Raw genomic sequence first — 27,457 nt, forward strand, 5'->3', positions numbered from 1 at the left:
TTTTTTATGGCATAATCAGACAGTCTCCCCAGACCGTTAGACTGTTTGTACGGTTAAAATGTCTGATTGTGAATGCCAGTAGCTGCGGTTAAGTGCTTCCCCTCTTTCTCTAGGTACCTGGCTGTAGCACTTAGAAACCCCATGGAAGACAAAGGCAGGGTTGTGCAAAGCACAGTTTGAAAAATAAGGTGATAACCTGCCGATTACAAAGGACTTTACCTCTGTAGCAGACAGGCCTCAGGCAGATGATAGGAGGCAGGTAAGAGAGGGACAGACAATTGTGCCTGCACTGTCACCCACTCTGTGGCTCTGAGTACAGCTTCAAGACCAGGGTGCTTGGAGAAGACATCTCTTTTACTCAGAAGTGTTTTGAGTTTATGAACCACTATATTTGATTCAGCCCTTCACCTTTGTGGCCTCTTCAGAGTTTAACTGCAGCTTTCCTTGGTGTCTCAATGCTGGTTTTATTTTCTGTACTAAATCCAAACTGAACCACACTTTATCAACTAAATTCACATTCTTAACAAGTACACAAAGATAAGAGATTTGTTTTGGCCCTTGGTACTGAAAGCTCTTGCAGTTCATCTTAGCAACATGAGGATTGTTTGGGCAAGAAGAGCTCAAAACGTACTTTTCTAGCTCTCTTGTAGAGAATACTTTAAACGATACCTTCCTTTTGTCTCGGCATTTGCTCAGCTCCCAGCTCTAATCATAATTGAGAGCAGTGGTTCTCATGAGAGAAAAGCACAAAAAAGCAGAGCTTTGTTTTTAAACTGATTTTCAGCCAGGTTTTATTAATGAGGAGCCAGCTGGTACCCTTGGAAGGGAAAACAGCTTTAGTGCAGCAAGGCCATCCAGTGATGATGCCTTCCCAGGCTGAGCAGAATCAACCGTGTGTCATCTGAGGATTGTCCTTGCTGCAGGAGCAGGACCACAGGCTATATCCAGCAGTTAATCTCTGTCTTCTCACAACCCCCTGCTCCTATTCCTCACCTCTTTTCTCTTTCCAGCCATGGAGAAAAGGGTGTTTTCTGTGCCCTGACCCCCTGCCCAAACATCCTCCTCTCCCCTTCACCTCCTTGGAGGACAAGGTACCTAGGCTAAACAATTTCAGAGCCTACTGCCACCGGCTCCAGGAACCTTCAGCCCCTCGTCTCCTCCCCACAGTCCTCCCCACACCCTACTACACTCCCTGGGTCCCCCTGCAGCCCCAGCACTCCGCAAGAAACATAGATGAGTATGTCATGTTTTTGGGGAGAATCATCTTAACAGTATGTGAATGGATCTGCACTGGAACAGCACCTTTTGTTTCTCCAGCATGCACGTTTAACTTTGTCAGCCATTAGACCTTGAAATTACATTCTACCCTTAAATGTACTGTTGGGAAATTAATTCAGCCAAGTAAATTGCTTCTCTCTCCAAATGTGTATAGGCTTGGGTCAGCTAGTATTTAAACTTCTTTTTACCGTGCACTTTTTTATGTGCCACAAAGTGTGTGTGTGCAGTTCAAGAAAAAGAAAAAAAACGGATTCTACTGCAAGCAGATCATTTGCAAATATTGAGTGAGTGCATATGAATTTTACAGTGTAATTAATATGATGAAGCTAGTGTTTACACAAGGAAGTTGGTTTATCAAACCCATGTTTGACCGATGTGTCTGTAGGAGTTGCATTGAGAGCCCCAGGTAACATCTCTTCACCGAAATGAATCTTCTGCTCCATCTGGCCCGATGTGGATCCCTGAGGTGCAGAACTCCTTCCTCTACAAAGTAATTAATTTTTCAATGTTGTTAACTTCCTGGGTGGCTTTTGGGTGCCTATATTCAAAACCTGTAACCCACGCCACAAGTATGTTGTAAAAGCCACCAAGACAGTGTTCTTCAAAGAAGATAAATCTGAAAGACTTGATGTAAATGTCACAGGTAAAAAGCAAAAAAGAAAGAATGGGACACAGCTCAAACACCAGAAACAGAGGAAAATTTGCATACAGAAAGCAGGCAGATGTCTCTTTAGGATGTTTGGGGAGGGGGAGAGTATTAAACAATGTCAAGCAGTGAAGGTGGGGCTACTTCAGAGATGCTTCCCATGTAGCCATGGAGGGAGTGGATTTGCCTCCCTCCCTATTGACTCTTGAGGGCACTCAATAAATGGTCCAGCACTCTGAGACCTAAACTGGCACCCAAGAAGTTCCTGGGAGGATCTACAGGCCTCAGGCTTCTGCCTCTGTAATCCTTGCCTTGCTGCTTGCCATGAGTATTTTCTGCCTCCAGTGGCCTCTTCTGAGATTGCTACAGAGACAAAGCATCTTCCAGAGCATTGTTTGTTCCCCTCCTGCTGCGGGGTTCAGTGAGAAACCCTGAAGCGTAGGACCCAGATGGCCACATTTTGGTTGTTTATACTCAGTTTATGTGCGTCTTCCCTAAGACATAGAGTGCAGCTTGAAGGCATATGTCACTGAGTGCACGTATCCAAAGTCACCAAGGAATGAATGGAGGGAATAAAGCTGGTGGTTTTTATCCAAGTGTTAAGCATCTCTCATGGCTTTTTTTCCCTGTAACCATAACTGGCCACCCACTAGTTTGTCTGCAGTTGTGGCAATGGTCCATGTGCAGGGCTCAAAATGAACCAGTCCCAAGATGAATCCTGCTTGCCTTGCAGGTCACGCTGCATGAAGTGGCAGTGTCACTGCTCCGAGCAGTGCTGGCCCAGTGGACTGACCATCCTGAGTGCTGCCTGTGTGACACTATGGCATCAAGGTAAGTGACACCCTCAGCTGAAAAACCCACTGCCCACTTTTCTTCCTACTCCTCTTTTTTCCTCCTTCTCAACTCCTCTCTCTTGCTCACCCCTATAGGAAGCCCTGACAGCTCATTTTTCCTCAAAGTCATATGTTTTCCTTCTCAGACATATCTTCCCATTTAAAACACTGATATATGGCCACATCAGAGAATTAGAAATATGATGCATACTGCACATAGCCGTTCATGACCACAGAGGTAACAACGTAGGGTCCCACGCTAAGCAGATTCTGCACTCACACCCTCCTGCTCTGCCTGTTGTATAGATGGAGGAACTTTTATTCTCAATAATTTTGATCAGTAAAAGTTCAGGGAAATTCTAAGAAACCTGTTTAAATAATTAAAATAGATTTTTGTATTGGGCAATATGTGTGTAATTGAAGCCAGAGATTTTTATTTGATTACATATAGCAGGCGTGGATGTTAGAAAAAAAAGCCACATATTTATATGTTGCTGATTTCTAGGCTGGGTCTGTGGAAAACACCATAAGAATTTCTGGGTATCACTAAAGTGTACAGTTTCAGTGAACATCCTGCACTAATGCTGATAAAACTCATAAAACCTCATTAAATAGGGATCAAAACTACTGAACTGAGTAGTACAAACAGAATGTATGTGTGTTTATATATAGACAATATATCTGGAATGTTTTCTTCAATACTATTTCTCATCTCAAGAATGAGATTAAAAGACCCAAGAAAGAATAACAAGGTTAGAAATTTGGTGAGACTTACATTTAATGAGGAGAATACAAAACCAGAGAATGACTATCTTTGGGAGAAAAACAATGTAGTGACAACTTGACTGTATTTTATAATAAAGGAACAGAATGATGCTTACACGAAAGGACAGTAAAATTGTAATCAATAAAAGGACTTACTCCTACAGTAAGTTTGTAGTGGTCAGTGCTGGAAGAGGTCACCTAAGCAGGCAATGGGGCAGGCTTTAAACAAACATGCATCACGCAGAAACTACAGGTAATTTGTTCTGAGACAACACCGTTGGGACCTTCACCCTCCCCAAAAAGGGGTCCAGAAATGAGCCAAAGAAGAATGAAAACCAGCTCTAGAATGACCTCTGGTGCCTATCATGCCTGTGGCTTCATAGATTGAAAGAAAAGGTGTTAATATATTCCTGAGTGGGAAGCAAAAGGTAATTAAATTGAAGGTTATGTCAATAAGGCCAGGTTTACTTAAAAGTGAATTCCTCCACTCCATGTCCACGCAGGATTTAGTTGTATGACACCTCTCATTTGAAACTACTGAAGTCAACAGCAATTCTAGCTGTATCATGTACATGTCAGTTTAAGACTACTGGAAATACGTGAGGTGCACAATGATTAATATGTCAATGTGTTTTTATAGTCTATATGTAATATTCCCTCCTTTCATACAATATGAAGTCTGTGTCATATCTGCTACATCTTGGCTTACCCCACCACTGGTTTAACAGAATGTTTGTGACCTAATTCCTCTAATGACCCTAACAAACAGTCAAGGATTTTTCCCAAGGTTATTTTTACAATGTTAGTTTTGGATGGTTGTGTTGTTACTGTAGGAAGTTTCTTAATTGTCAAGCAATGTGCTAATTTATATTAGGCTCTACTTGTCTCTGGGACTAAGATTCTTAATACATAGTTAGCTAAACCAACACATTATTTAGCTGTGATTTTCAGAGCCATCTTATATTTTTAAATATGCCTTCAGTGAGAGGGTGTTGTCCTTTTATTTTTCTCTGCCAGTGTTGATTCTGTTGTCTCCCTGCCTCCAGTGACCACCAGCCTGGACCCCCTTTATCCCAGTGGATCTGAGGGCTCAGTTAACCTCATATCCACCTGTGGCCCTGGGTTTGTCCTCACCCAGACACCAGTGCAGACGATCACTGCAGCTCTTTCTGGCTAAGCTTGATTCTGTGTTTCTTCTTGTTTCACCCTGATTCCTGCTTCTGACTTTATTTTGCTCCAGCACCAGGTCCAGCATGAGCTTTGTCTTCTCTGCCTCTTATGTCTGACCATGCTCTTGACTTGTCCTCTGGTCTGGTGTACTCTCTGTTCCTCTTGTCCAACTCCCAGACGTGATTCTTGCCCACACCTCTACTCAGTGCAGCTTTTGCATTGACCTTGGTTGTCCCACTCTAGCACACTGTCCCAAGTCTCAAGCATGAGCCCAACCTTGCTCTGAGGACTGGAACAACCTAGCAGAAAACAAAACATCCCCAGCAGGCAGGGGATCTCCGCCCATGTGCGTGGTTTGCCAGCAGACCCTGGCAGCCCCAGGTTGCGATCCCTCCAGCCCTGAGCTCCCTCTCCCTGGAGATGATGATGCAGATGTTTCATGCTGCAGTGGATTTTTGGAGTCTTCCCAGACCTTAGTCTCACCACCCCCTGCCACCTGGCTTCAAGAAGGACACCTGTGCTGTACAGCGGGATGTTGCCTGCTCCCACTTCCATCTCCCAGACAGTCTCCTAAGATGAATACTGGATTGACTAATGGGATCCTGGGTCAGCTGCTGAGGCTAGGCAACCTCTTTAGAGAGAGGGGCATTTATATCCAGACAGAACATGTGGTGCTATTTGTAGCAATTTTAGCATGTTGATATTATTCTGTCAGTGAGGAAAGAGGAGAAAGGACCCATCATCACAGCTACGCTGGCCCTGTGGAAAGCACCAATATTGCATCTGCTGTTCCATCTTTAAGCTGATTAATTCTGTACATAAAGGCTTGTGGAAAGCAGAGATCCACATCAGATCTATCTACAAAAATCAAGATATTTAGCAATCCTTCTATCTTCAATTAACCTTTAGCTTCTGCCAGGCTTAGGAGCCATTTGACAGCTGTAATGCTACTCTCTGAAGGTAAAGACGACAACTGTGTGGGCTGAATGACTTATTCCATAAAGTCTCCTTGTCAGGAGGCAATTAGTTAGGCTATTTAGATGTCTAACTCTTATATATCTTATTCCAACTGGGACTGATGCAAGCCAAGTGCCTATGTAGCTTATTATGCCAATTGCTTTGACAGGTTTGGGGAAAATAATTAAAAATATATCACTTTTTTTTTGTTTTTTAAGAAAATCAACCAAATCCATACTTGTTAATGAAAGCATTTCATTTTCAAGTCAGAAAAAACAGAAAGATTTCCAAAAGAGAAAAATACCTCCAAAAGCATTGTTGAGAATTGCAACAGGCTGCTCAGGGGACTGGTGGAGTCACCACCGCTGGAGGTATTTAAAAGATACGTAGATATGGTACTTAGGGTCATGACCTAGTGGTGGACTTGGTAGTGATGGGTTATCAGTTGTACTTGATGAGTTTAAACGCTCTTTCCAACCTAAATGATTCTAGGATTCTATATTGTAAAATGTGTTTTTGTGAGATACTCTCTTTTGTAAGGTAGCTGTAATGCTCTTTCCCCCTTGCAAGTATGATCCTTGCTGTGCTAATTTCTGAAATACAAGAAGTCCTAAACTGAGGACATGCTGATTTGACAAGGGAGAGGGATATGCTAATGCAAAGTAAATATATGTAATTAAATTTATGCAGGCCTTTGCACTGCCAAGGTAAAAAAGGAAAAAGTTCTCATATTGGAGCAATGCTGGAATGAGTTTTGTAAAAAGCTGGCTCTCTAACTTTTATCACTTTGGAGCAATAAAACTCAAAACAAAACTCAGAATTTGCAAAAATGGAACAAACCCCCAGGGATACAGACATATAACCTGGTAAAGCTGATGAGCTCACATCTACAAGACCTTCCTTTGCCTGCCGCAAAAGATGCACATGGATGTTCTCTTTGTGCATGCTGCATTTTTTCTAGCATCCCTCATGTTTCTAAATATTCCCTGGTCTCTTCATTTTTGCTTTCCAGTTGTACCCAAATTCTGGGCCAAGTAGGGCAGGAGAACCAGAGCGGGATCCTCCACAGCCACCCCAGGCATCTCCATGCGTCCATGTTCCCACCTCCCACACCCTGGCTGCCTGCCTGGAAATCACACCTACATGGAAAGTAGATTGAGAAGGACAGAGGATCAGGCTGAGGTCCAGGATACCCATTTGTGGAGTCACTGCCATGTTAACCTCCCTCAGAAGCCCAAAGTTTCCTTCCTCTTCCTTTACCCAAAATAGTTCATGAAGCTTTTAAAGTGTACCCTGTGTGTGCTAAACAGGGAAGCCCATACAGCACACCTGAAAGTTGGTATGAGAAAATAGGATATCTGATGAGGTGCTAACAGGTTTATTGGGTCTTAATGACTTGCAGGGGAAGGAGGTGGATGGAATTTTAAAGGATGCTAAAGACAGAGATTAATTTTTTCCAAGTGTAACAGCATTCTCCTCCCAGGCACAGCATGATGGTGTGGAGCCCCATGGCTGGTCTACACACAAAAATCCTCCAGTGGGGCAGCGCAGCAGAAACTTGGGCAGCACTTTGGTATGATCCTACTGTCCCACTTGCACCAGCATGTGCGACAACACCCCATGCATAACCAGCTACCTGCTGCCTTGGCACACACGAAGCACCCCATGTAGAGGTAGTGTGGGCTCCTCCTGATTGCCTACAGACTGGCTGCCTTCTGGGAATTCTTGTTTTACAAGTTTTAAAAAAACAAACTCTCCACCAACCAGCTCTCCAGAGAGTCTGGCATGCTGTCAGTCCTGGAATGTCTGCGGGCTTTTACTCTTGCCTGAGAGTATGTATGTGTGTGGATTGTTCTTCTCTATTTCAAAATTACAAGCACACACATGCCTCACATTTGACATGTAAGTTTGTCGCAGTTACATCAGATATCTTCCACCCATGTAGATGCATAGGCACATGTAGGTTCAACTCCTCAGTCTGCATAAAACGGGCATTATAGTATTATACATGATATCCAAACACACGGATGCATACACAGTGAACAATTTATTCCTTTGCATTTTTCAGAAATAACCCATATTTTTCTAGGGAGACACCTGACCTGAATATGACATAATTCTCAACAGATCTTTGGTACAGCAGACCCGACAGATATTGTTATCTTGAGGCTTATTAATGAAAGCCTTGAGCAGCAAAAATGCTGTTGCCCTAGCAAATAAACCATGTTTGTATAGCATATGCCTGCTTATGCCAGGGTCCTTCATCAGATGCAGATGCAGCTGTTGGTGCTTCATTTCACAATGCAAAAAATGTCTGTACCTTCTGCATTATCAAACTGAATGCTGGCCTTCCAGCTGCTAAAGAGAATATTAGACTGTGAAGGAAACTCAGAGATTTCTGAGGGCAGAGCAGATGAAGGCAAATAGTTCCAAGGACAGACAATACACAGGGTGCTTTTTTTTCCCCTTCTAGTTGAGGTTGCCCCTGTAAACTTGCTTGTTAAAATGGTGATTTCTTCTAGTACACAGTTAATGGTCCTCTGCTTGCCGTGCTCTTGCACTGCCTGGTGATTTATGAGCCATTTCAATGTCACACAATGAAATTTTGACATGTGACATGGAATGTATGGAACTGCTCTCAGCTGCCTTTGGGGCTAATTTTAAGCCAATCAGTCAGGAATTTAGCTGTTGCTGAGAGCTTTGACTGGGTGCATCCTTTTCCTTGGCATTCACTTTTATGCTGTGTGATCTTTTTAGGGTCATTAGCTGCTTGGGATGCACACAACTTCTGTTTATTATTTTTGGTAGCAACTGATACTTTCAAAGATGGTAAGAGCCAGATCATTAGCTTTGAAGCAGTGGTATGACTGACTAACATGCAAATCAGCCTTTAACATGGTTCAGCTGCCTCTCTGAGGATTTCTCCAGCATCAGGAAGGCCACAGGGGACACTGAGATACTGCATCTGCCTGTGCATCACCCCATGGGCTGGGAGCTGGCATTTTGGCTTTCACTCTGAGGTGGCAGTGGCTCAGAACCGCTGGAGCAGCCCCTGGGGCTGGTGACATAATTTATGGCAACCACCAGGTTCCCTCATTTACTGCTAAGATGTGGCCAGCACAGCTCTGCAGCAGCATGGGGTGCGGCAGAGGCAGCCAAACTGTGTTCCACCTTGCCTCCCGTCACTCACCATCTGCATCCCTGAAGGCTGTTATGTTGCCCACAGGATCAGGAGAAGGTACAGCCAGTACAAAATTTCAGATTTAGCCTAATAAGCTGTGACAAAGGAGAGAATGGGACAGCTCTACCTCATCCACCAAGCCACCTCCATGCTCCTTCAGGAGGACAGCTCATTCTACTAGTGCTTTTTGAAGCCTGATGTACAGCTTGAGTACAGCTGACGACACCCACAGAGTCTACATGTCTTGTTACTTATGTCTGTGATTTTCAAATTTGGGTGCACTGATCGTGAGGGATTTACACAACTGACCTGGATTTCCAAACTAGAGAAAATTAACATTAGTATCTGCAGCAGTGGCAGCTTATGAACTTGAGATCATTTGTTTACCTACTGAGATACAGAATTCTCTCTTCTCTCACTGATTGCAGGTATTTCTGAGTACCTGGAATTTACTTAGCACTGATAAATTATTTGCAGTGTTTGCATCAGGCCTGAAGTACCAACTGAGAGCTCTTGCCTAAACACTTCTGTCTCTCTCAGTGTACAATCCAGATTCGGGGACAGATGTGCCACTTCACTGTGTGAACCCAGGACATCCTTCCTCATAGTCTGAACTGTCCATGACCTTAATACATGTAAAATTTTCTCATTACATTTCCTACACCAAATATTTTATGATTAGTGATATTGTTACAGAGTAGCACAAGAGTGCAACTTTTCGATAGTGACCACAGTAAAAACAGGGAACTCGAAGAGAAAAAGCGTATTCTCCTGCACTCCTGATACAGATGAACCTTCACTTGAAGGCTTTCATCACTCACCAGATGAAAGATACCTTAGAAAGTGTGCAGATAAGGATTTTACATGAGGATGTCAGCATAGCATAGATGATGGGTGAAATTTCCTCTCTGATGGTGAAGCCCCTTGTTCACAGGGGGTTTCTTGAGATAATATTCTTAAGATAATTAGAGGTTTGCTTTTCTTTTAACTTTAAAGGGCTTTATAAGCCAAGGGAGGGCTCAGGAGTCCTGGAAACATTCATATACATTCATTTCATGATCTATAATCAGGCATATCTGTTCCATATGAGAAGCTAGCAATTCTGTGAGTAAAACAAAATGAGTTGTGAACAACCCAGCTCTTCACCAGTGACTGCGTGCGATGCTTATTTTGTAAAACATTTTGAACACTACCTCAGGGAGAAGGTGTGTACGCAGTTCTCTGCTTTAGTGATTTCTCCTAACTCTGGTGTTATTTAAAGCCTGTTCTCCACCCCAGGACCTTCTGAGAAAATGCCCCCATGTGTCTGATACTCTCTCCCTGTTTTCATGGAGGAGGATTCTCTGGTGGAATTCATGGGCTTCCCAAGGCATCAGAATCAAGATGCCCCCAGAGGGGATTTTGTAACGAAGAAGCCGCAAAGAGGACTTGTCATTGCAGGATTCATGTAGCCTCTGTCTTGGAGACCTCAGGCCATGCTAATGCTGAGTCATTTAAAAAGCATTTCCATCCTCATTCAGTTGTTGTTTGGGGGCTGTTGCTGAGGGTACTCAACAAGGGAAGTGAGGTGAATGAATTAAGCTTCATTAATAGCAGATGATCCCCATTATCTGTGGAAAATAAGAAGACTGAGTTGCCTAGCTGATGCAGTAGGTCCTGTTTAAATCACTCCTATAAGAAGTAGGGCTTAGAAAAGTGCAAGTAGTGCGAGTTATTCTACATTTTAACAGTGTGTGTTTTTGTGTGTAATTGGAAACTGCAAGGCAGAATGCACAGTGGAAACTCCTATTCTGCAGGGTGAGCAGTAATGAAACAAAATCATTTACTTCAGTGTTCAAGATATAAAAACTGCCAGAACAAGATTTCTCAGTCTCCCAGAAATAGTAAAAAATGAAGAAGTGGGGGAGGGAAACTATCTAACTTCAAAAGAAAAAGAAACAAATGGAGAAATAGCCTCATGCTGTGGCAGAACCTGGTTTTGCATTGAGCAAGAGGCAAATTTCCTTTTGGCTTTTATGGGAGCCAAACCTCACTTCTCATCAGAGCTTCGTGTGCTAACCCATAACCATGTGCCTTCTGCCCACAAAGCTGTAGCTCATGCTTGGATTAATATTCTTCTTGGGAGCAGCCAGGCTCTGGATTTCTCTTATCAAAGTGGGAGATAGCATGTGTAGCCTAACCTAAGTCCTATCATTACAGGAGAAGGCTCCAAGTCCACATGGAGGAGTACAATAGGCTTGGACCTTCACAGAGGCCTGTATCTCAGTTATTATCTTGCCTTCGTAAAGAGTATAGATGGTGGCCCTGGGAGTCTAGACTTTGAAACCACGTTAGATTTATGTTTAACAGGCATTAAATTAATAATTGTATAATGAGCACAAGGTGCTAGGAAAAGCTGAGAGAAAGATGCAGCTCTCTCTGAGAGAGCCAGCCTGTATGACAAGGGTGATGTGTGTCAATGACTCACCTGTCGGTGCTGGGAGAATGAACCTACCCTCCCCATAAGGATTGTCAGGTAAATGGCAGATACTTCACCCATGCATTATTTATGAAGATGGATGCACAGAAAGTGCTGCAACGCTGGGAAGCAAGTGTAAGGTACCATATGTGTATAGCTCAAAGAGCAATGGCTGGAGGGAGAGAGACTTGGGAAAAGTAAAGTAAGAGAAAGTAAAGGCAAAAAATGTATACAATAAAGTTGTGGCAGAGAAGGTTTTCTAATTTTCTGAAATAATAAAAGAGACCATTTTCATCATAGCTTTTTATGTTTATTAAATAGAGGAATAAAAGAAGTGACCAACTAGCATGTCAATAAAGATTGATAAAATAAATTATTAAGGAGAACATTTACAAATGTATTTTTTTCACATATTTAATTAAATAACTACTGACATAGCAACCAAACTTAATGACAAAACACAGAGATAATATGATGTGTTCTCTCTCTGTAAGGAGGGAAGTGCTACTATCCTAAGGCCAGCTGTGGTTTCCCAACAACTACATTGTTATTTTCATTACATGATGTGATACCTGGATGCTACTATCTTTTTTCTCTGGAGAATTACCCTGATGAAATACAGTTCTTTTGCCTCTTTACTATCAACAGGTTTGAATTTTTACAGAGTATCTTTTCCAAATTCCTGCTCCTACAAATTGGGTCAGAAAAATGTAAACAAATAATATTGCAGCAGCTACAAATACAGAAACATTTGTGTATTTCTCACCACTTCTTAAGTAATGCAAGTATTTTTTTCATTGCTTATGACTAATTGTTGTTGTGTCAAAAGCAATAGACAGGAAAATTGGTGTTTCTTCCAAACATATCATTATAGTCACTAAAGTAATAGGAAATACATCAGATATTTTTAGTTGATCATTTTTTGTCAGGGAAAATAACAACCTTTTTGAATAAACTGCAAATCATTGATGCTTCCACTGGGATTCACAGTGAATGCACTAATTATGGTGAATTCAGTTTGTACTGACGAAGTTACAACAAAGTAATTTCATGGAAGCTCCATTATGAATTGCAATGGGCTGGGTTGTCCCCAGGCCAGAAAATTGTCTTTTGGCTATGCCAGGCTCTCTGTGCCCCAATGAGGTGTCAGAGGGAGAACAAACTGAGCTGAGGGGGTGTGAATCCTATCCCACAGCAATCCCCTGCAATTGCCCTCCTGGCTCCGGTGCCTTTGGGCCCCACAGCAGAAGGAAGATCATCCCAGGGCTGGCAGAGAGGGCGAGGGCAGCTCCTGCCCCGCTGCAGGACTTTGGACCATCTTTGGGAGCAGCACTTCACGTACAAGAGTGCTCAGGGGCTGCCTTTCCAAAATAACTTCATGTATACACACATCTGCAGGAAGTTAATATGCATTAACTAGAGAAAAGTGTGTGAAATACTTCATTACGCCACAGAAGACTGCAGTACATAGGTGTTCACTAGATTTTCACTGAGCCAGATCAAGGCTATTTCACTTCCACCAAGGAGAGTCTCAATGCAGTCCAAGAAATGTGGAACTCAAACATGGTTCTTGACTGCTCCTACGTGTTCCTCAGACCCAATGTCACCTTCAGGTTTCCCTGCCCTGACATGTCCTGGTCACATGCTACCACCACTGTTGTGGGGCTGAGCAATGAGTCCTACCAGGGAACTACTCTAAGTGGAAAACAGTGTCTTCTCCTTTTTCATGGAGGCTTACTTTTATCTTGGATCAACTAACTGGTATAATTTTACCATGTGGACCTGAAAGAGGCTGGAGAGGCACAGCTGAGAAGGTGACTGGGAGGAGGAGCGGGTGGCTGAGGTCTCATGGAGACATTTGAAACAGGTATTACCACAGATGTAAAACTCTGTGGCACTTGGCCATAACTAGACTCTTAGCATCTTCTCCTTCAGAGTGGCTTTCTGATGATCTGTGCTTTGAAGATGCCAAAATGCTCAGGTACTGTCCTACTGTGGACACCAGCCCTAAGTGAGAAACATCCACAGAAGCAACAGCCTGATGCGTTCTCACAAATATGGCTTGCAGAACCACCAAAAAAAAAAGAGAACCCAAAGAGAACCCTTTTTTTTTTCCTTTTTAATGAGGAAAGAAAAAAGAAGGGAAGGGAAGGGAAGGGAAGGGAAGGGAAGGGAAGGGAAGGGAAGGGAAGGGAAGGGAAGGGAAGGGAAGGGAAGGGAAGGGAAGGGAAGGGAAGGGAAGGGAAGGGAAGGGAAAAGTTCCTTCTTAACACCACCCTTCTCTTTCTCTGGATGTTAAGAAGATCATCTGCACAAACACACCTGGCTTGCCAGGAACAGAGTTACCACTGCAACAATCTCCCTACTTGAGTCCTCCTCATCATTATTTTTTGACTTGTGCTGAAATCTGTTCATTTTGCACAGTGTTCCATAGAGGCAGTTCTGCTTCTCACAACATCCTGAGGTGGCTACTGGTGAGAATAAGTAATGTTGCCAGTCAAAAACAGCTGAATGTTCAAAACTAGGAATATTTAATAATATATAAAATTTCCAAAGATGCTCATAGGAGAAACAACTTTTTCTGTTATTCTCCATAAAGGAAAATATTTTTTTAGCTTTTTATAGACTATTTTTACATTCTAAACTAGTAACTACTTGTCTGATGTAGAGCAATAACCTTTTTTGAAGCAGAAAGCATTAAAAATATAAATCAATTGGGCTCATTATTTATTTAAAATAGATATCTTGGCATTCACTGAAAACAATCTCTCAGATGTTTATTTAATTCATATCACAGCTTTATACTTTATTCCTTTCAAAGCTTAATGGGCTGAGATGAGGTTAATAAGTACCATTAAACTTTGTCCATTAACTAAAATGCAAGTCTGAAACAAAAAAGCTATAACATATGTTAAAAGAATCCTGGAATATGTGGAATGACTCCCCTATTAAAAAAAAAAAAATAAAAAATTCAACCGAGTTGTAAAAAAAGAGAAAAATGTCTCCAAAGTCAAATTATCTAAAAGTCGACATGCCTGTTTATGTCATTGCACAGATACAAACCACTTGCATGAATATATCAGCCTGTTCTTCAAATGTGTCATGGATCAAAACTCAGTGTTGTTTTCCTGAAGGCATTGCATTTCTAAATGAAATGGTCATAATCAAATTATTTATGTTTGCTTACTTCTTTTTTTAGTGCAAGGATTTGCCTCACAGAATGATTCCCATTGCAAGGCAGGAGAACGATCAGAAAATGAGGATGGATTTCACTACAGTAGCCAGAATTAAACTAAGCTACTGATTCAGTTTAATTTAGCAGAAAGAGGACTAATTTTTTAAATAGTGAAATGTATTGCAAATTGGTTAATGCTCACTTCCCTGAAGCCCTCTTTCTTTTTTCTCAGTTCAGTGTTCAGATGCTCAGGACTGGATTTTTCCTTTCCCATCAAAGGCAACATTGCAAGTCCATATTAAAGATTTCCTTCTATGATCACCAAACAGTTGTGTTTTGCAAAGCTATCTCATCTTCTGCATTAGTCACGGTATCTCTATGGCCACTGGCGGCTGCAGGACCTTTCCCATCACTAGACCCAGCATAAAACCCCTTAAATTGTTCAGTCAGTGTTGAGCCCTGGGGGCCCTGTTGACTCACCTCTGTGAACACCTAGCACTATTTTTGTTTTGTTTTATTCTGTTTTTACATAAATCTGCCTGTGTTTTCATCTTTCACATGCTCAGATAGGGCAGCTGTGTTCCCAGAAAAATGAGCCTGTCTGCATTAGCCAGCATTCAGATCGAGGAGGCATTGAAAAAGGATCCACAACAACCTATGAAAGGCAGGTATCAGCTCAGACACCTTTATATATGTAGAGTAATCTCAAGTTCGACACTTTTTCGATGTTCCAGATTCTGGCCACTAATGGGGAAGAATGTCTGCACAATGCTTGGATATGTTCCACGACTTTCAGGAGTGAAATCTAAGAAGACTTATGCTCTTGAATCACAACGTAGCTTCTGAAGATGACACAGTCACACTGGGAAATGGTAATACAAAATTAGTAGAAAATATAGCTCTGGCCTACAGAGCTTTGCAGCTGCACACCACCAGTTCTTGCAGTTTGCTGAACCTGCCATTCAGATACAGGTCTGTGCCATTCCAGTGGGGACCAGGCTTTCAGTCTTCCGTCCACAGGTACGTGTGGGTTAAACGGCAACCAAGAAATGCAAATCTATTGCCAGTAAGCCGAAATCCACTATGTAAGGATAGGCACCTCAGCTGGAGGTCATCAGCGTGTACTTTGCTAGTTACAATCAATTGCCTTTGTAGCTTCAGAGAGGCATTGCATTAGAGAACATGTAGATTAAACCTTGACACTACTGAAGTCAATGAGAGCTTTGACTGTGATTTTCTAGGTCTTTATCCACAATACTGCTTCATTTGTTTGAGGTCAGCTGAGATAGTCTGGCAGTTTTATGCTTACATGGTAACACGAGGAGAATGACAAGGCTGAACGGCTTAATGATAGTTAAATCAAGAGCACTTTTAAGGCTGAGTAAAAGACAGTATTTAGAGATACAAATGGATGGATTAATTTTTTGAAAGAGGTTGAATTATTACAGTATCAGAATAAGCGTATTTTGAAATAGTTTTTCAGAAAATGTCTGTTCTGGGACCAAAGGAACATTTCTACATTGTTCTTAAGCTTTTATATGTTTTGTATTACAAACCTGCTCTCTGCATTAATTTTCTTGCAATCACATTTAGTGACTTCTCTTTTTTGTATCATGCATAATAAACCTCTCAATATTCTTCATGCTTTTGCTGGACATAAAGACACAGTTTAAAGCCTTTTTGCTGTCTGTGGCTGAGGATATTTTTTTTAACTCCACTCACTTGGTGACTGGTGTCCTATTGTACAGTGGGGTTGTGAGCTATGATTTATCATCCCAGGCACTGCCTTTGCACAGTGAAGGGTAATAACTGAGTTTCCTGACATTGATGAGGGACTGCAGAGATATGTACACATGCATGGCCACCTTTAATACGTACCAACTCCATTATAGAGAGAAGACATTCATGTTGCTAGATCTGCTAAAGCTATAGAAAGGGCAGCTGGCACAGCCAGTGTCAGACTGGAAATCCCAAATCCTCAGTCTTTGCTTTAACGACTAGATCACAATCTGCTCCGTAGTGATGAGGCTCTGTTTCTCTGCGTAGATGTAGCAATTTGAAATAAATAAAGTGGCTAAAGACCATCTTCTTGTCAAGTTAAATGCAGCCAAATGTAGACCCACTTCAGCGTGGGGACTCTGCGTCTGTGCCATCAGAGGATCCTGCCTTCACTGCATTGCACATTTAGCTGAAATACAGCTCCTGAATCGATTTAGCTGAGTGCTATATGTAAAAAGACACGTGATTTTGGCTTTGCTAGCCAGCTGCAAGAACAGTGCCACCAATCATAGGAAATGAACTGTCTCGCTCAGCTTAAAGATGCCATTGTATTTTCTCTCCATGGCTGCTGAGAGCAGAGGGAAAACAGGAAGGCCTGAGGCCTGGAAAAAATGCAGAGGCAGCAAGAAGAATACTTCTTGCTCCCGGAGGTAAATGAGAATTGTAAATTACACCTTTTCAGTTTATTAAGTACTAATTAATGGCTGCAAGCCTGGCATTCTTCTACTAGACGTGTGGTGCCCGGGAAGCAGCCACCCGTGCATTCGGAGGTTGATTGCTATCCTGTGATTATACAGAATCCAAGCGTGGCTTTTTCTTTTTTGGGTATTGCTGTCATTTGAATAATAGATCATCAGCATGCCTGGCTGCAGTGATCCCTTATTCACAAGTGGTTATCGTCCAAGAAAGTTATGTGACTGCTTCAGAGAGCTCATATGACACCCAGGCAGTGTGCCTGTGTGCTGGGAGCCTCGTGAAGGTCTGACTGACCTCCAGAGATGGAATTAAGGGTCCCTGACTATCCCCCAGAAGCAGTAGGAATCTGCTGATCCCTGGTACGCTTAGGCAGGATATTCCTGACTCCAAATAGAGTGAGCCATGGCCACTGAATATCCTATAAATCTTGTTGCAGCTCCAGGTGAAAAATACATGTTCCATGAAACCCATCTCTGTGAGGAAGGTTTCTTCTGTAGAAGATTTATTCTGCTTTTCTTCTGTAGAGAAGAAACTACAGCACATCTGCAACCTGGCTGCTACCGAGTCTCTTACTGCTATCAAAGCAAGGGGGGGTGTTAAGGAAGGGACCATAAGAGGACAGCAAGGTCACTCCACAGGTGATTACAGGGAGCATCCTCCAAGCAGGGAAGTATGCGTGAAGGACCTGGTTTGAAAACTGGCGACAGAGGATAACATCATGGGCCAAGATGAAGCAGAAGGTCCCCTCCTGATACCTAATGACAGAGAAAAGTTTGTCAGTAAAGATAGAGAAGGAGACTAACACTGAAGAGGTGCACCAGCGAGGGCAAGCACCCTGAATGCCACTGAGGAGACTGGCAAGGACAGTGCTCTCTGCAGTCCTTCTCTGGGTGGGTATCAGACTGGGTTTGCCAAGGTCAAAGAGGAGCACACTGTGGAGCCTGAGATTTGAGATAATGAGAACCCAAACAGGAGTTTGATCTGAGAGTCCAGCTTAGCCATCTGGAGTCAATTTAATCTTGCCCTAAAATGTTTCCCTCCCACACTACTCCAGACAGAAGAAAACAATAGTAACATAGACAAAGACTTTTTAGTGGCAGTGGAGCAAATCTGAGATCAAAGGTGGTGATTTGGGTCACACAAAATATGATCTGCAAGCTTCAGATGCAGACGCTGAATTACATTTGGCTGTTCTCACTGTGCCTTGCTTTGTGCATATGTTTTGTGTTGCTCTACAATGGCAGCTCAGCTTTAGCAAAATTTTACCAATACCCTATGGATGTTTACAGCAAGTATCTCCCAGACAGGGAAAGAAGCATGAGGGAGGTTCCTGCTAAATCCCATACCAGCTAAACCCCAGCTATCTGAGTGTCCTCAGCATAATTCCAAATAATCCACTTGGCTGAAATACAGACAAATAGAAGAAAGGTTAGGTTTACTGATTTTCTTTCAATGTTCTAAATATTTTGCTTTTCCTCCCTTAATTTGCATGTTTAACAAATACCAAAATTATTCCTTCTTTTGTGACTTATGGCAACTATTGTATGACAGATTGATTTTTCAGTTTACTGGCAGAACCACCCAAAAAAATGCAGGATACCCCCCCGCCCCCGTTCATTTTTAAGATGTTTCAAACTCTTTTCCCTTTCTAACAAATCTGAAACGATTTGGGGCAAAAAGGTTTGAGGAGAGATTACATTGGCTAGAAGATTTATGCCTGCATAATTACACAAGGAAAACAGTTAGGTTGAAAAGCTTAACAACAGTTAATTTAGGACCATTATTTAGCTGAAGTATAAGGTCATATTTAGAGATAAAAGGACATGGAAGTTTTCAGAAAAGGTGTGGAAAATAAGACCAGGAAATGCAAAACCATAGTGTGAACTTCCTTAACAGCTGAATTGTTCACTGACACTGCAGTCCCAAAGGCAGCATCTGCATAGCTCTATATTAGTTTTATAATTAACTAGCTAATAGTGGTGGACATCATCATACAGCAGTTCTTTGGTTTGACTACATCTAAGCTAGCATGTGTAAAACAGCATCATATGGCATGAATAGGAGAGGATGTAATTTCAGAGAGATCCATCCCCAGGTGGCATTCCTTAATATTACAAACACTTTGCTTAATTATGCAAATGCCACTGAGAATATTAAAGAAAAAGCTGGAATCTCTAATTGCATGTACTTCCTTGTCTATATTCTGGATACATCCAACCGTTCTGCTGTAATGCTTTTAAGGCTATTTGCTGTAGTAGTAGCTTTGTGCTAATTGTATTCTGCACACAGGAATTACCAAGTCTTGCTAATTTTGAAAGACATTACCCCATTTTTGGCAATCAGTTGAACTGAGGTAACTAAATAATTAGTCCATAGATATGTATTCTACTCTAATCAGACATTAATTCTAATAGGGTTTTTTTTAAAAAAAAAGAAACAAAAAGCAAATTGGCAACTTTTGCATAAAAATTATTTGTAATAATAGAAAGATTTCCTCTAAAATGTGTGGAAACAAAACTTCAAATTTTGACTTGAAAATAGTATAAATTATAAAAACATGAAGATCAAATACCATTTTTTTAGTGCAATTTCTTTAAAAAGTATTTCCCACCTGATTTTGCAAAACCCCAAACAAATAAATAATGTCAAGGCAACAAATCCCCAATCCTACATCATTATTAGTAATAATATACTAGCTAGAATAACAATAAATAGGTATAAATAATGCTATTAATTGTGAAAATTGTATTTGCTTCTGACATCTGGGCGGCAGACAGCTTACCTGGCATTCAACTATAAGTGGTGCCAATTCAAGCCTGAATTATTTTGAGGTGTTTAGGTGGAGGGTTTGATCCAAACCCACATTTCATCATCACATATGCTGGAAATAAAAAAAAAATTGCTTATCTGAATGACAGCAGGGAGAAAGTCATGTAATTTGATCTCTAACTCCATAATTTTTAGAGACTTCTCTTGCAATGAAAGTCATTTGCATAGATGATATTTTTGTCTGATATATCAGTATGCCATAGAATACAGAAACAAATTACATCAGTTTAAACAGATTTTTGCAACTAGATGATTATAAATTTAACTTATCCAAGTTATTCACCTCTGGGTTAGTGTTTGAATTTCCACTACCACTTTTGCAGCTTGCATCAGGAGTAGAGAAGGAAAGAGTGTCATCAGGAACAGGCCCAAGCAAAGCTGCTGACAGCAGCAAACAAAGGCGGATGGAGAAATTTGTGTTACATTGCAGTGAACCAGCCCTTCAGCAATAAAGGGGATTAATTACTGTGTACGCGTACACACTGACTAATGGCAGATAATTTGGAATGAAGATGAATTGTTCTCTAATATGTCATGTTCGCTGGCCACAGGCTGTCGACTCGGCTGCCACAGTCCTGTGGGAGCCTTGCCAAACAGCCTCTTAGGACCTCTTAGGAAAGACTGAGTGATTATCCCTTCATGTGCCCCTTATGTTGACTTCCACATATCTTAGCTTAAACTATGTCCGTAGTGTCCAACCATGTCCATATGTTCAATACGCCTAACTTAGCATCTAGCCAAGACTGTCCCTGAGGCTGTCTCATACTATGAATCTCCCAGTTTCCCTAGGCAGAAAGCTTTTGAATTAGAGGGATCTGGGAAAACTGAAAAGATGGTGAAAAAAAAAAAAATCATAAAAAGATAATTTGTAGAGATGTTCAGTATTCATTCTGTAAGGATCACTCTTCTTTAAGGAGACGGGGATTTAGTGAAGCTATAATTTTGAAACACCTGCCTGCACCTCGGTCTGAGTCTGCTGGGTCATGCGTGCATCAGGAAGGTAATGTTCAGGCTCACATTTGTCACGATTAAAACTAAAAATGACTCATCTGCAGAGCCTTGGGTTTCCCTGCTGACTCGTGTTGGTCTTGCACTTGCACATTTCTTCCAGCTCCAGTGAAACTACTCACTATATGGTGATCTTAGAGGAAAGGAGAATCAGCCATTTCTCTGTCCTATAAAAAGACTCTCACCCTGGAGCCAGCAGCATTCGCTATGGCTTAAATTGTCCTTACAGAACTAGGAGCCATTTTTCAGAAAAATGAGTAGTCTTCTCAAAGGAATGTTGGAGCCTGAATTCTCAACCAAGCACATCACTAATGATAGCTTGTGTTAGAAGAACAATAGCAAGGAAGTTGAAGTCTACATTCTGTGAGCTTAAGCACTTGGAAATTTTTCATTATGTTTTGAACAAAGTTCCTTGCAGTCTGCATGTCTTGGAGGATGTTTGAGATTTACAGAATCGTTCAGGTCTCTGCAGGCAGTTGACTGAAATGCACCCAGGTCTTTATTAATTGATGCTTGCAAGTGACTCTTTGGTCCTGGCAGCATAATCCCCCAGGAACGTTCAGATGCATCATGAAAATGACAAGAAGTGCATCCTTACTAGTAACCCAGTTTAAAACACTAAGTAGTAAATGGATGTGTATCTTGGATTACCATGTTCCTTTCGGACCTGGTTCTTGCAGTTAAGGATTGGTGGCAGATTGCTTGAACCCTCGGTTTAGCTGTTGTAGCTGCATTTGTTCTTGCCACCTGTTTGCTGTGAATAAGTAACCCATTAGTTTTCACAGCACAAGATTTGAAATCCCACTCTTGCACTGAAAATGTAAGTACCAAAGACAAATAATAAGAAAAAGCAAAGATGGCAGAAACTTTGAGGGACAGATGCTCCTAAACACTCATCTTATTTTATACATCCTTGGTGAGCCAGTAATTCCTCATTTTTCTGGACTATGGAGAGGTATGAAGAATTACTAAATCAATGCACATGATATCCATCAAAATAGGAATTTCTATCAATGCCATACATTAATCCCTCTGATCTAATAGTACACTTGCAGAATGTAATTAGCAGTTCTATCAGCAGGAGTTTACATTTTTCAATTATTATTACATCAAAGTTGGCTTTACGTGTGCATCTTGTATAATCAACAGAGGCCAGGTTCTCGCATACTTTCAAAGAGCAGATACAGCCTTCCTGTAGAGACAATCCTCCTGACTTTTTTCATGTGCTTCGAGAGTGAAGGTGGTACAGAGCACCTAGTTAAGGTGATATAAGCATCTGGCCCTAAGCACTACATAGTGTGCTTGGTTGCCTAGATTTGAGGGAAGAGAGTGAAAGCACACTGATGTAATACTGGTGCAAATCTTATACCTCCTTGGCCCAAATTATTATGGATCTCCTCACAAGAGCTATGAGAGAATCATGTAAGGATTAAGGAGATTAGAACAAGAAATGAGGCATGTAGCAGTGAAGAGATATGTAGTTCTTAGAACTTAATCAGGTGCACAAGAGATTATTTTAAGCAAGGACTGGACAGAACATTGATAAGAACTGGTTGTAATTATGACTTCTTGCAAATTAAGACTTGTAAATTGAAGCTTCTAACTGTGCCACATGAGGAGCTGTTTGATCTGTACCCAAAGACATGGCTTTTTAATGCAGTGAGGGGTTTGATAGCTTCACAAAATTTAATGTTACAACAAAAAGTTACTGCTTTTTAGTGTCATGTGTTATTTATGATTATTAATGAATCCCATACATAAGGCTCTCTGTACTTACCAGTCCACGTAGATGAACATTATAAACCTTTTCCTTGTAGTGGTAAAGATCTGTTACTTCGACATGTAATTTAATTAGCACTTTAAGTAATGTGAGGTTTTTTCTGTTGAATGAATTTGGATGCTTGTCTTATGGTTAAATACCACACACATGCAAAGCCAAATTCTGCTCTTGGGTTTATAACTTCAAGCTTGCTGGCACTTACTGCATCTTGCTGAAATGAGGCATCCAGTTAAGTGAAGCATGTATTCACCCTGATTTCTTTTCCAGTCAATGGAGAGATTTCAGCAGACTAATTAGTCGACTGGAAGATGCCTACGTTACTTATTGATGACAGAGAATGCCCAGCATGCCCACACCCTGAAACAGGTGACATGAATCTGAGCCATTGACCTAGGATGTCCTTATATGCCTTAGGATAGACCTCAGCTCTTAATATTTTGAACTATTCATTTGCAGAATGTTCTTATATTCAATGAGTTAACTCACACAATATTCAATAAAACTGTCAAAAATAATCATTTTTCTTGTAAAAAAAAAGAAAATAAAAGAAAAAAAGGCCCAAAACAGCAAATCAAAGTTAGGGCTTATTTTTCCTCATGTTGCTCCCCGTGCTGGTGGTGTTGGTCAGACCTTTGTATACTAATACTTCTTTCTTCTTTTTACTTACTTCTTGTAAATCTAAATTAAAAGTTAATAAATTTTGTGGACTTTTTAAACTCATGACAGGAGAATGCATACTATTTTATCTCAGAAAGCAATGTCAGAAAAGAGAACTTAATATGAAAAACTGGACTGCGCTCCTTCAAGGCAAGATGTTGGCATCACATCAGAGGTCACTTAATAGTGCATCTAAAAGTAATATTTTGGTGACTGACTTCTGAATGGGTACAAATAAAAATGCTATCTTAGAAGGAAGAGGCCTCAACTCAGCTGATGCAGAAGACTGAGCAATGCTTCTCCTAATAAAGATTTCCAACATCCTGCAATATTTGCATTATTCTTGGAGCGGCTCCTGACCATGACATATAGGGTTACTTGCAGCAGCTGCAATCAACTGGTATGCGATGGTACACTAACCAGTATTTGAAATGCCATATATGCCAGCCAGTATTGTGAAATAAATTTTACAGCAGGAAGTACTGCACTTTTTGCCTGTAGCATTACATTTCTGTTTCAGTCGCTAGCAGCATGGAGATCATCAGATAATGTCTTTGTACTGGCCGGACTTTGACCCTGGGAACTCCCCACAACAACATAGTACTCAAAGAAGATAGATTGATGTACATGAATAAAAGCATAGAAACCGTTCAATTTATTAATGATGCCAAGAAATACTCGATGATAATAAAAAGCCTCCATACATAAACTTGGAAAATAGTTTTGTACATAAGTTTTCTCTCATTTTTGAAGGGAGGTTTATGAGGACAAATTCACATGAGCTGCGATAGTTTCTTCCAATAGGAAAACTCAATCTAGAGCAATCCAGAGATTAAAACCCTGAAAAGTAAAGCATATATTTGTTTTTAGTTTATGGTGTTGATGCAAAGAAATAGAACTGTTCGACAAGTGTAATCTGTACATTGTCTGGAATAATCTAGGATAGGCTTTGCCTTAACCATTTTGAAGTTTGCAACAAGATACTGAAAAATGTACCCCTTTCCTCAGCTTCCAGCTGCTCCTGTAGCTCTGCTCCTAGAGTTCCCCCACCTGCCTCCAGGCACATGGCTTCCCACTGCTGTGTCCACCCTGCTCCTGGGCAGGTCCCATGGTCCTTGTGCCAGGGACATCTCCATCACAAGGTCACCATGAAGGGAATGGGGACTTCCATTCCTTCTCTTCAAGGCAAATCTCAGCAAAACAGGCAGTGGGCAGACTGCCAGGGCAGCATATTTTACACTCTTCACACAGGGTTTCTTGCTGGGCAAAGCTGGTTTTCAGTACCACAACCTTCACGAGACAAAAATGTAATTTGAAAAAGGAAGTATGTGTGTTTAATTCAAACCAAAGGCTTACAGAGACAACCTCTTAGACTTGGACACAACTCTTTCCCTCGTGTTTAGTCTTTTATGTTGGCCTGCAGAAGTCAGTGAGACTGGCATCCCTCATTAATTAATACTAGATTAATGAAGTCTGCAGGAAAACAACTTCGGCCTTGTCCAGGCATGTCTGCAGGCTGGAGATGGGTTAATCAGCCACATGATGGGAAGTTCATGCTTCTAGTTCAGCTGGGGGAAAACAGGCATTACCTAATCCAATAGAAACCAGAAGTAGCACAGAGAGACAATATGTGATCAGACCTAAGCACTGCAGGTGCAGAGTTAACTCGTTAATAATTTTTGAGCAAAGTTGAACTAATGAGTGTTTTATACAGGACACATGTTCATGCCCTGTGTGTTTTTTTCCTGGCTCCAGGAACCTGACAAACATCCCTATTGCATGGTCCAGCCACAGCCTGAGGTTTGCCTGCACAGGTTGTACATCCCACTTCCCATGGAGCTGTTTGGCAGCTTGGAAAGGGAGAATGGCCAACGTATTGGAACACCAAATAGTCTCAAAAATGGTTATGCTTCTATTCTGCCTGATGTTCCCACTGTCAGTTATATAAATGTAGCAACATTATTATTGTAGGGCAGGCTATTTTAAGACAGACAGACAGAGTTACATTTCAACATTTATTTGCATTCTTAGTTTTGCCATTGCATATGTTAGATCTTTCTTTTTTTTTTTTTTTTTTTTTTTTGTCAAAATGGCTCACCTAGGACTAAAGTCTAGCACATATTCCCAAAAGAGGGATGCCAAGCTGAACTGTGAAATACATGTGTTATTTCATGCTCTTCTACTGTTACTTGAGATGAATTTAGTCATGCCAGTCCCACTCAAGCTCCTCTAAAACAGATTAATCAAATGGAGTCTCTAGATGTCCACAATTTTTAAGACTCAGGCTGCAGAGATGTCAAATCGGGGAAAGAAAACTAGCAACCACTGGTTCAAAGACTTGTCTCTAACTTCTTTCAGTTCCCTCCTCAGTGAAATAGGGGAACCTGCACTCCTCATTAAAGTGACTCAAAGTCCATGGACAAAGGTACCAGAGAACAAGGTGTAGGTGTTCTAAGACTCAGCTCTCAATGAAGAATTTTCTTCCTTCCTAGTGAGATTTCTGTGCCATCCTATATAGACTGCAGTGAGTGTTTTGTCCCTCAGTACTTTCTTGCATTTGACATGTTCTTCACTATATTTGAGAGTAAAAGAGACCTTACAGTGGCTTCTCCACAAGGGCATTACTAATTAAAACTTCCTGAGAATGAGAGTCCTTTCATCACTCTTCCTCAGCCCCCCATACAGGACTTTCTTAGGATATGTGATTTGATGTCCCATTAGTCTCTTCTTGTGGCCTGAATCTTCCCTCTTTCATGTCCTCTTCTGCTTTTTAACATTGTGGAGATTGTCTGAAGCCAGCAGCAAGCTGTAAAAGTTTTTCATTGCTAGCATTTCTTTTTCAACGCAGCCTTGCTATATATGACCACTCCAGCAGAGAAAGCCTTTGAAATGCATGAGGCTCCACAGCATGGTCACAGTCAGGATGAGCATATTAAAAAAAAAAAAAAAAAAGAAAAAAAAGAGCTGTTTTTTTAAACTGTTGGTAGTGACCATATAATTAAGGAGATGAGAAGGGCTGGAGTTTGTCTTTCAGAGGAAGGTTACCCACGCACTGGCTTCTGCTCTGCTACAGGTTGGGACAACTATAGCCCTGCCACTCACCTTGTGACTGCCTTGTTATTGCTGCCAAGATAGATTTGGCTCTTGTACCTTGGCAAAGCCGCGGTACGTGCCTGCTAACCTGTGACTGTCTGGTACCGTGTAAATGTGAGGTTACCCAGACAGTGTGATACCTCCTGGAGTGACCGCAGCACATCCGGGATGGGAGGTTACCCACTGACCTTAGAGTCCGACAACAACAGGACAAACCCAGAGGCGGTTTGGCCCTTGCCCTAAGAGGGGTTACCATCATTCAGAAAAGCAGGTAAAAGCTAAAAATATCCCTCTGGGTACTCAGAAGCCATGGGAGGAGCCTAGAGTGGGGAGGGTGAGGGCCCTGTCATCTGGTCAGGCTCCTGGGCAAGCACTTTGGTCTCACAGGAACAGCATCCTGCCAACAGCCGCTCCAGCCCCTGTGCAGGGGCAGACAAGCACTGGCAATGAGGGACCATGGCCAGAGGTGGTTTGCTTGAGGATGAGTGGACCTAGTGTCAAAACCCCTCCAGGCAGTGAGACATCACCAAAGCCTCTCAGCAGCGGCAGTCCATGGATAAGTAATGGCCAAAAAAATAATGCAAATGGTGCAAAGAAATAAATGAATCTGCTTTGTCCCATCTGTAAGTACACAAAATTACTCAGTTACTCTGTCAGGTAATCCTGGCCTGGATAGAATTAAGTTTGTTAGCCCTTTCAGTAAAGCAGCATTAGCTAAAATGAGAGCGCATTATATCCAGTCTATCAAGCTAATCTGCTGTGCTAATGCGATAATCTTGAAAAGACAATTTGTGGGACATCTCTAGGAATCTGGGTTTTACTTTTATTTTGGCCTTTTTGGGAGTGTTCTAGTATAAATACGTGAAACGTCCAAGTACAGAGAAGTTATTGGAATTAAAAAGGATTAGTATGCAACAATATAGCTCCATCTGTGGAATGACAAAGAACTTCACAGTTACAAAATGAGCATTTTGTTACTGTTGTGGAAATGCTTTTTTTTGTAGTGCATTTCAGAATCCAGCTAAGGAAGATTAGACAAATGTGTTAATAAGAGAGGAAATTATGTGAGATGTATATGAATGTAGAAGAAAAACAGTGATGTGGACTAAGCACCCTCCTGCTCGCTCCTGCAGGTTAGCCTGTCCACAGAAT

General features: G+C 41.5%; 1 long non-coding RNA gene across 4 annotated transcripts in view; it reads left to right on the forward strand.

Moving 5' to 3' along the window:
• The window catches only part of LOC110359364 (uncharacterized), a 75,765-nt gene that overhangs the window by 33,060 nt on the left and 15,248 nt on the right, over window positions 1-27,457 (forward strand). For 2 of the 4 annotated variants that reach the window (XR_010467890.1, XR_010467889.1), the window contains 2 exons: window positions 2,658-2,755; window positions 15,198-26,173. This is a non-coding gene — a long non-coding RNA (uncharacterized LOC110359364). Of the gene's footprint in view, window positions 1-2,657; window positions 2,756-15,197; window positions 26,174-27,457 lie in introns of those variants that run through there. The other 2 variants (XR_010467891.1, XR_010467892.1) reach the window with 2 other exon arrangements.

The sequence above is a fragment of the Columba livia genome, chromosome 1 (genome assembly GCF_036013475.1).
Source record: "Columba livia isolate bColLiv1 breed racing homer chromosome 1, bColLiv1.pat.W.v2, whole genome shotgun sequence".
Taxonomy (NCBI): domain Eukaryota; kingdom Metazoa; phylum Chordata; class Aves; order Columbiformes; family Columbidae; genus Columba; species Columba livia.